Source organism: Manis javanica, chromosome 11 (genome assembly GCF_040802235.1).
Source record: "Manis javanica isolate MJ-LG chromosome 11, MJ_LKY, whole genome shotgun sequence".
Lineage (NCBI taxonomy): Eukaryota > Metazoa > Chordata > Mammalia > Pholidota > Manidae > Manis > Manis javanica.
In genome coordinates, this window is record NC_133166.1 from 54,390,917 (window position 1) to 54,401,414 (window position 10,498).

Consider the following 10,498-nt stretch of genomic DNA (forward strand, 5'->3'; position numbering starts at 1 on the left):
AATGTTTCTCCCTCAGCCAAAGACTTTGATTCCAGGAAAAATGAAAGTTCCAGACTTCCATTCAAGCTACTGACAGCCATTCATGCCTTAGTATGAATGATGTGGATGGGAGGCATGTTGCTGGGGGACAGGAAAGTTGGGGGGGTTGCCAGACTGGAGAGAAAGTGTCCTCCAGCTGAAGGAAAAGGAACCAAACTTTGCGTACCTGGTTCCCAGCTTTCCCCAGGTTTTCTTAAGGCCCTGCTGGCTGGAGAGTCCCAAAGAGCTTCTAATTTATGTCTTTTGAGAGCTGCCCTGATAAGCATGCCTGCCTCCTTTCTGATGATATCTGTAGGATTCAGCAGAGTTACCTCATCGATTTTTATTAACTCCTGGGTCTTCAGGATCTTGGAGATAAAATGCTCTGCCTCCTGAAAGCTCTGAGAGGCTTTGAGAGAAAAATGCAAATGACTGCCAGCTGGAACCTCAACTCTACAGGGCAGGCTGTGCCACATCCACCTCCTAGCACACTTTCATCAGCTCGGCTCCCACAGCTGTGCCACAGCTGGGGTGGGAGAGTGCCCTGGGCTGCTCTGACCACTACCGTGGCTCCATGGACTCACCCTTTGATGCCTCAGGGCTGTTCAACGGTGGTTTGGACAAAGGCTGGCTGGATGCCAGAGAAGAATGCATTGATCCTTTTGGGGTAGGGATTAGAGAAATTCGCCACCTCCAAAAGGCAGGTAAGGCAGCTTTACTATGAGGAAGGCTCCCCTTTACCTTGTGATAACAGCCCATGGTTTCTGAGTACCTAATATGTGCCAGACACTGGGCAAAGTGCCAATACATTATAACTCATTAAACCTCCCAATAATGCTGGAAAATAGTTACTATTATCATCAGCTCCTGCCCCTTTATAGGCAGTAAAATCAAGGCACGGCAAGCAATCCAAAACTACAGGAGTGCTAAGGAGCAGACGTGGGTTTTAGATCAGGGCGCTTGGCTGTGCTGTGCAAGGTTGAGGCTGTGGTCTGGGCACCCCAGAAGCCTGCCAGCAATGCAGAGCCTCTGCCCACCAAGCTCCCTGAGTCGGTATCTGCGTTTCCACAAGCACCTCACAGGCAAGGTGCTCCGTGAAGCAAGGCCCCCACCACATGACACTCTCCTCCCAGTAGTAGGTTTGGCTCACAAACTGTGCATTCATTCAACTGGTGCATAATTCCTAAGTTCTGGACATGGTGCCAGGCAATTGAAGGAGGCCAAGACATAAATGTCCTTAGGGAGCTGTGGGCAGAGTGTGGAGGAGGCCAGCGGTATGAGCTGGGATGCTTGGGTCCAAATCCGGTGCCACCACAACTGGCAGTAGGACCATGGCTGAGTCATTTCACCTGGCTGGGTGCCAGGTTCCTCACATGCAAAGCATGGCAGGTGAACCAGAAGGCACCTGGCCCCTTGAGGAATGCTACAGGCCCTCGCAGGGCACCCAGTGGGCCCTCCACGAGGATCTGCCTAAAGAGCCACTCTGTGGTCGAGGGAGTGTGCTGATTGACGCATGCGCTTCCTGTTTGTACTGCAAGGAAACAGCTCCCAGTTTCCAAGTGAAGGAAAGAAGTAGGTGCAGGGTGGGGAGACAGGGGAACCTCCTCTGTCAGTGAAGAGGCACGGCCTTCCCAACCCCTCATCTGTGATGCTGGGGTCCTAGGTTGCCCCCTCAGGGGTTCCCCAGCCCACAGTTCATTTCTTTTGGTGAAATTCAGCCTCACATCTGTGGATGACTTGGGAAATTCGGCCACATGTCCAGTGTGGGCAGCGAGCCGGGTGGGGGACAAGCAGGGAGCCGTGAGGAGAACCTGGCCTCTGGCTTTGCGGACCTCACGCACTGAAGGCAGATAAGGTCTGGGAGGCGTGGATTGTGGGGGCTCTCCTCCCTCCTCTCACTTTTCCCTTCCCTCTTCCCCTTCTGCTCTGCCTGAAGACCATTTTGAGACCCTTCTGGTTACCAAGATGAAAAGCCAATCCTGTGAAAATACTGGACAGAATTTTCTTAGCTCTTACTCCAAGCCAGCCGCTAAACAATGCCTTTTCCCTGCATCACATCACAGACCCTTCAAACACAGAGCTGGCGTGGGAGCCATTGTTACCCTATTTTCTAGCCAGGACCACGGAGGTTCAGAGTGGTTGGACCCTTTGCCTGAAGCCCCTCAGTCACTTCCTGTGCTAAACCCAGGATTTGAATCCAGTCTGCTCCACTCCAAAGCCCACATACTAAACCACCACCCTCACTGCCTTGGTAAGATACTGTGGGTCCTTCCTTGGCCACATAGGCAGGATACTGAACAGGGGTTTCCAACTAAGAACACTGGCTTCCAGGCCCAGCTGAATGTCAGACTCGCAGACAAAGCACAAAATACCACTTTCCAAGCCCCACCTCTCGGGGACTTGGACTCAGTGAGCCTGTGTGGGGCCCAGGCACCTTAAGATTTTGCTAAAGCTCCTCAGGCCCTTCTGATACTGAGCCTATGAGGTTCCCATGCAGCTGGAGAGGCACTGGGCTCAGTGGGGGCTGAGTATAGTTCTTCCTCATTTAGAGTGTGGGGCGCATGTAGGCCTCTGAAAATGAAAGGTAATTAACTTTGAGGGAGTGTCCTGTGAGTGACCTTTGCCCTCAGTGAAAGTGTGGAGAAAGAGATAAGGGAGAAATCACAGTGGAAGGAAGGGCATGGTGTTTACTGTCGGGCTCCAGGCTTAGCTGCTGTGGCCTCCTGGAGACAGTCTGGATGGGCCCAGCAGTGGCTGGACGATGGGTGGGAGGGGATGAGGTGACAGGTGTGGCATTAATTAAAGTATTAAGCAGTGAGTCTTTGGGCTAACCTGATTCTGGTTCTTTTTTTTTTTAATTAAGGTACCATTGATATACAGTCTTATGAAAATTTCATGTAAGCAATATTGTAGTCACTACATTCACCCATATTATCAAGTCCCTCCCCCACACCCCACCACAGTCACTGTCCATCGGTGTAGTAAGATGCTATAGAGTCACTACTTGTATTCTCTGTGCTATACTGCCTTCCCTGTGCACACCCTATATTATGTGTGCTAATTGTAATGCCCCTCAATCCCCTTCTCCCTCCCTCCCCTCCTTCCCTCCCCCACCCACTTTCCCTTTTTTAACTGCTAGTCCATTCTTGGGTTCTGTGAGTCTGCTGCTGTTTTGTCCCTTCAGTTTTTGCTCTGTTTTCACACTCCACAGATGAGTGAAATCATTTGGTACTTCTCTTTCTCCACCTGGTTTATTTCACTGAGCACAATACCCTCTAGTTCCATCCATGTTGTTGCAAATGGTAGGATTTGTTTTCTTCTTATGGCTGAATAATATTCCATTGTGTATATGTACCACCTCTTCTTTATCCATTCATCTACTGATGGACACTTAAGTTGCTACCATATCTTGGCTATTGCAAATAGTGTTGCGATAAACATCAGGGTGCATATGTCTTTTTGAATCTGGGATCTTGTTTGCTTTGGGTAAATTCCTGGGAGTGGAACTCCTGGGTTAAATTATATTCCTATTTTTAGTTTTTTGAGGAACCTCCATATTGCTTTCCCCAAATGTTGAATGAATTTACATTCCCACCAACAGTGTAGGAAGGTTCCCCTTTGTCTGCATCCTTGCCAGCATTTGTTGTTCCTTGTCTTTTCAATGTTAGCCATCCTAACTGGTGTGAGTTGATATCTCATTGTGGTTTTAATTTGCATTTCCCTGATAATTAGTGATATGGAGCATCTTTTCATGTGCCTGTTGGCCATCTGAATTGCTCTGTTCAGATCCTCTGCCCATTTTTTAATTGGGTTGTTTGCTTTTTGGGTGTTGAGGCATATGAGTTCTTTATATATTTTGGATGGATGTTAACCCCTTGTTGGATATGTCATTTATGAATACATTCTTCCATACTGTAGGGTGCCTTTTTGTTCTACTGATGGTGTCCTATGCTGTACAGAAGCTTTTTAGTTTGATGTAGTCCCATTTGTTCATTTTTACTTTTGTTTTCCTTGCCCTAGGAGATTTGTTCAGAAAAAAAGATGCTCTTATTTATATTCAAGATATTTTTGCCTATGTTTTCTTCTAAGAGTTTTATGGTTTCATGACTTCCATCCAGGTCTTTGATCTGTTCCAAGTTTACTTTTGTTTATGGAGTTAGACAGTCATCCAATTTCATTCCCTTACATGTAGCTATCCAGTTTTGCTAACACCAGTTGTTAAAGAGGCTGTTTCCCCATTGTATATCCATGGCTCCTTTATCATGTATTTATTAACCATATATGCTTGGGTTTATATTTGGGGTCTCTTTTCTATTCCACTGATCTATGGGTCTGTTCTTGTGCCAGTACCAAATTGTCTTGATTACTATGGCTTTGTAATAGAGCTTGAAGTCAGGGAGCATAATTCCCCCTAGATTTATTCTTCCTTTTCAGGATTGCTTTGGTTATTCAGGGTTTTTGTGGTTCCATATGAATTTTAGAATTATGTGTTCTGGTTTGTTGAAGAATGTTATTGGTGTTTTGATAAGGATTGCATTGAATATGTAGATTGTTTTAGGTAGGATGGCCATTTTGACAATATTAATTCTTCCTATCCATGAGCATGGGATGTATTTCCATTCATTGGTGTTTTCTTTAATTTCTCTCATGAGTGTCTTATAGTTTTCAGGGTATAGGTCTTTCACCTCCTTGGTTAGCTTTACTCCTAGGTATTTAATTCTTTTTGATGCTGTTGTAAATGGAATTGTTTTTCTGATTTCTCTTTCTGCTAGTTCATCATTAGCATAAAGGAATGCAGCAGATTTTGGTGTTTTAATTTGTATCCTCCAACTTTGCTGAATTCAGTTATTAGTTCTAATAGTTTGGGGTGGCTTCTTTAGGGTTTTCATGTACAATATCATGTCATCTGCAAATAGTGACAGTTTAACTTCTTCCTTACCAATCTGGATGCCTTTTATTTCTTTGTGCTGACTGATTGCCATGGCTAGGACCTCCAGTACTATGCTGAATAAAAGTGGGGAGAGTGGGCATCCTCATTTTGTTCCCAATCTTAAAGGAAAAGCTTTCAGCTTTTCACTGTCAAGTATGATGTTGGCTGTGGGTTTGTCCTATATGGCCTTTATTATGTTGAGATACTAGCCCTCTATACTCATTTTGTTGAGAGTTTTTATCATGAATGGATGTTGAATTTTGTTGAATGCTTTTTCAGAAACTACGGAGATGATCATGTGATTTTTGTCTTTCTTTTTGTTGATGTGGTGTATGATGTTGATGGATTTTTGAATATTGTATCATCCTTGCATCCCTGGAATAAATCCTACTTGATCATGATTGATGATCTTTTTGATGTATTTTTGAATTCAGTTTGCTAATATTTTGTGGGGTATTTTTGCATGTAAGTTCATCAGGGATATTGGTCTGTAATTTTCTTTTTTTGTGGTATCTTTGCCTGGTTTTGGAATTAGAGTGATGCTGGCCTCATAGAATGAGTTTGGAAGTATTCCCTCATCTTCTACTTTTTGGAAAACTTTTAGGAGGATGGGTATTAGGTCTTCACTAAATGTTTGATAAAATTCAGCAGTGAAGCCATCTGGTCCTGGAGTTTTGTTCTTAAGTAGTTTTTTGATTACCAATTCAATTTCATTGATGGTAAGTGGTCTGTTCAGATTTTCTGTTTCTTCCTTGGTCAGTCTTGGAAGGTTGCATTTTTCTAGAAAGTTGTCCATTTCTTCTAGGTTATTCAATTTCTTAGCATATAGTTTTTCATAGTGTTCTCTAATAATTCTTTGTATTTCTGTGTTGTCTATAGTGATGTTTCCTTTCTCATTTCTGATTCTGTTTATGTATGTAGACTCTTCTTTTTTTCTTGATAAGTCTGGCTAGGGGTATCTATTTTGTTTATTTTGTTGAAGAACCAGCTCCTGATTTCATTGATTCTTTCTATTGTCTTATTCTTGATTTTATTATTTTATGCTTTGATCTTTATTATGCTCCTCCTTCTACTGACTTTGGACATCATTTGTTCTTCTTTTTCTAGTTTCATTAATTGTGAGTTTATACTGTTCACTTAGGATTGTTCTTTTCTCTTGAGGTAAGCCTGTATTGCAATATACTTTGCTCTTAGCATGGCCTTAGCTGCATGTCACAGATTTTATGTTGTTGAGTTATTGTTTTCATTTGTTTCCATATATTGCTTGATCTCTGTTTTTATTTGGTCATTGACGCATTGATTATTTAGGAGCATGTTGTTAAGCTTCCATGTGTTTGTGGGGTTTTTTTTGTTTTCTTTGCATAATTTATTTCTAGTTTCATACCTTTGTGGTCTGACAGACTGGTTGGTACAATTTTGAATTTACTGAGGCTCTTTTTATGGCCTAGTATATGATCTGTTTTTGAAAATGTTTCATGTGCACTTGAGAAGAATGTGTATCCTGCTGCTTTTGGGTGGAGTGTTCTGTAGATGTCTGTTAGGTCCATCTGTTCTAATGTGTTGTTCAGTGCCTCTGTCTCCTTACTTATTTTCTGTCTGGTAGAGCTGTCCTTTGGAGTGAGTGGTGTGTTGAAGTCTTCTAAAATGAATGCATTTAATTATATTTCCCACTTTAATTCTGTTAGTACTTGTTTCACATATGTAGATGCTTCTATGTTGGGTTCATAGATGTTTATAATGGTTATATCCTCTTGTTGGATAGACCCCTTTATTATTATGTAATGTCCTTCTTTGTCTCTTGTTACTTTCTTTGTTTTGAATTCTATTGTCCAATACAAGCACTGCAACTCCTTCTTTTTTCTCCCTTTTATTTGCATGAAATATCTTTTTCCATCCCTTCACTTTTAGTCAGAGAATGTCTTTGGGTTTGAAGTGTGTCTCTTGTAGGCAGCATATAGATGGATCTTGTCTTTTTATCCATTCAGTGACTCTATGTCTTTTGATTGGTACATTCAGTCCATTTACATTTGGGGTGATTATTGATAGGTATGTACTTATTGCCATTGCAGGCTTTAGATTCATGGTTACCAAAGGTTCAAGGGCAGCTTCCTTACTATCTAACAGTCTGACTTAACACACTTAGTGCAGTATTTCAAACACAATCTAAAGGTTCTTTTTTTTCTTCCTCCTCCACTCTTCATGTGTTAGGTGTCATGTTCTGTACTCTTTGTGTTTCCCTTTACTGACTTTGTGGGTAGTTGATTTAATTTTGCATTTGCTTAGTAATTAATTGGCCTACTTCCTTCACTGTGGTTTTATTTTCTCTAATGACAGCTGTTTAGCCTTAGGATCACTTCCATCTGTAGCAGTCCCTCCAAAATACACTGTAGAGATGGTTTGTGGGAGGTAAATTCCCTCAACTTTTGCTTATCTGGAAATTGTTTAATCCCTGCTTCAAATTTAAATGACAGTCTTACTGGATAAAGTATTCTTGGTTCAAGACCCTTCTGTTTCATTGCATTAAATATGTATCATGCCACTCCTGTCTGGCCTGTAAGGTTTCTGCTGAGAAGTCTGATGATAGCCTGATGGGTTTTCCTTTGTATGTTTTCTTTTTTCTCTCTCTGGCTGCTTTTAATACTCTCGTTGTCCTTGATCTTGCCATTTTAATTATTATATACCTTGGTGTTGTCTTCCTTTGGTCCCTTGTGTTGGGAGATCTGTGCACATCCATGGTTTGAGAGACTATTTCCTTCCCCAGATTGGGGAAGTTTTCAGCAATTATTTCTTTAAAGACACTTTCTATCCCTTTTTCTCTCTCTTCTTCTTCTGGTATCCCTACAATGCAAATATTGTTCTGTTTGGATTGGCCATACAGTTGTCTTAATATTCTTTCATTCCTAGAGATTCTTATTTCTCTCTGTGCCTTGCTTCTTCCTGTTCTCTAATCTGTCTCCTCTACCTCATATAATCTGCATTTTAATCCCTCCACTGTATGTTTCATTTAAGATACTGTAGTTTTCAAAGTTTCTATCTCTTGAATTCCTCCTTGAAGTCTTGACTATTTTTCAGTAGCTCCATGAGCACATTTATGATTTTTATTTTGAAATCTTTTCCAGGAAGATTGGTGATTTCAGTTTTACTTAGCCCTCTTTCTGGTGTTTGTGGGATTTTGGTTTGTACCAAGTTCCTTTGCCATTTCATGTTTGTAGTGGTTACTCTGGAATAATGACTTTGTGTAGGTGGCACTCTCTAGTACCCAGAATCTCTACTCTCTGGAACTGCCCAACCCCTGGAGTGATGGCGGGGGTTGCAGTTGAGCAGGGTTGGTGCCTATTGAGAAGAAAGAGCTCCTTCCTGCTTCCCAGCTGCAGTGCCTGCTTCCACTGCCAGGGCCAGTGGGCCAAGCATGCAGGGAGAAGCCTCTGCATTACGCACCTGTAGCTGTCATAGGCAGAGCTGCCCTTTGGCTGGTCTGGCACAATGGCAGGGGTATCAGGTTTATGAATCAGTGCTGGCTGGGAGGAAGGAGTGGCTGGCTGCATATCACCACAGGGGGCCTTGGCACATGATACCAGCCACAGGGATGGAGTGCCTGAAGCTCGTGAGGGTTCCCAGCCTGCTGGGCTGAGTATGCTGGGATGATTTTGTCCACCTGTCCTTTCTCCTGAGCAGCAAATTCCATGTAACCGTTGCCCCTTCAGCAGCCCTCTTGCTGTTGGGAAGTCTTTCAGAGTACCCACCTTTCTTTTGTCCTGGACTGGCTGGTTGTGGGTATGTGTTCTCCACAAGTGGCTGGAATCTCAGTCTCTCTGAGTATTTCACCTGTCTATGCTTTCCAACCCCACTAATCTCCAGAGCACCATGTTATATGGGTTCATGCTCATGGAGCAGATCTCCAGGGCTGGGTGTTCAGCAGTCCTAGGCTTCTACCCGTTCCCCACTCTGTTTCTCTTCCTCATGCTGATGAGCTAAGGTTGGGGGAGGGCTTGGGTCCTGCCAGATCATGGCTTTGCTACTTTACTCCTTACCCCAGATGCAGGCAGTCTGTCGAAGTCATCTTTCCGGTTGGTCTTTCAGGATTTGTTGTATTTGCTATATTTTCATGTTATATGTGGTTTTGGGAGGAGGTTTCTGTTTCACTTCTCATGCCACCATCTTTAAGCCAATCTGATTCTGGTTCTTAAATGTCCAAAAGCAAGGTGACAGGAGTGTTGCCTGGGTCTTGAGATATAGAAGTGCTCTTGGCCACACTCTCGGCACTGCCTAATCCTAATCTCCTGAACACCCAGTACTTTGCTGCATCCATTGACCACCTGTCCTATTAGCCTCTTAGATCCTTCTTTTAAATAACTCACTTGTTAAAGAATTTTAGTTTATTTAAAAAGTGACAATATCACTACCTTTGATGGGAAATTAGCATCACTTGCTACACATAGATGTTAACTGTTAATAAATAGGATAGAAATCAACAATGGGCTTAACTTCTCACTGGATCCTGCAGCTGTGTTGTTTTTGTTGAAAGGGGATATCAGCACACTGAAGCCTCCTTTAAAGTCTGTGATGAATTGAAAGAGAATTGTAAAGGGTACGCATCTCTCACTATGTGATTCATTATTGTTGAATTCCAGGCCTGTGTGTCATCTAAAATCATGTCACTTACAGCCACTTATAAATGTCACAGCACCATCATGTAAGCTCTGGGAGGACAGGGTTAGTTTTTGTTTCTTGTTTTTTAACTCTTTTTGTCATTGCTCTATTCCTAGAGCTGGAAAGTGCCTGGAACATAGTAGGTACTCATGTGCTTTATTGAAAGCATAGACTGTTGGACATGTGGGCCAGGTTGTTCCATTCCCTTTCTGCTCTCTGGACTGAGAAGCAGAATATGAGATGCAGAGGGCATCAGACTGGCAATCAAATGTCTTAGTTCCTAGTTTTTAGCCCAGACACTAGCTTAGGACTGAGAACTCTGGGAAACTAACTGAAAGCCTGCCCCCACCTCAGCTTCTTCCAGATCCTAGGCTGCATGTTGTGAGGCATCCCTGGTGTTGTGAGGACCCAGGATGATCATGGGTGGGCAAGGAGTTTGTTCACTATAGAGCCTTAACAAGGGGAAGGGTTGAGTGGATGGCAAATGGCAGGGGAGATACCATTATTATACTGCTAATGATATTAATAATATACTCCCACTACTAATATAAGACACCCATTTGTCTTGATTGATCCAGTCTTGCCTGGAGGCAGGGGAATGGACTCCTGATTCTTGAGCGTGGTCATAGTCCTCTATTGCTATCTGGTAAATCTGAGTGTGTTCTGTTTTTCTCCCTAAAGTGGTTAGAACCTGTTAGAAATTTCTCACAACACATCTCCCAATAATCCTGCCCTTCATAACATACCCTGTCATTCAAGGCTTCAGATTTCCCTGGTCACATGAATGATGGCAGCAAGACATATGTGACACCCACCAGGGCTGCAAGGCTAAGTTCTGTGGCTGAAGCCTGATGCCTGTCATCTACCACGCGGTGACAGCTATACCAGGTCATTCCCCAC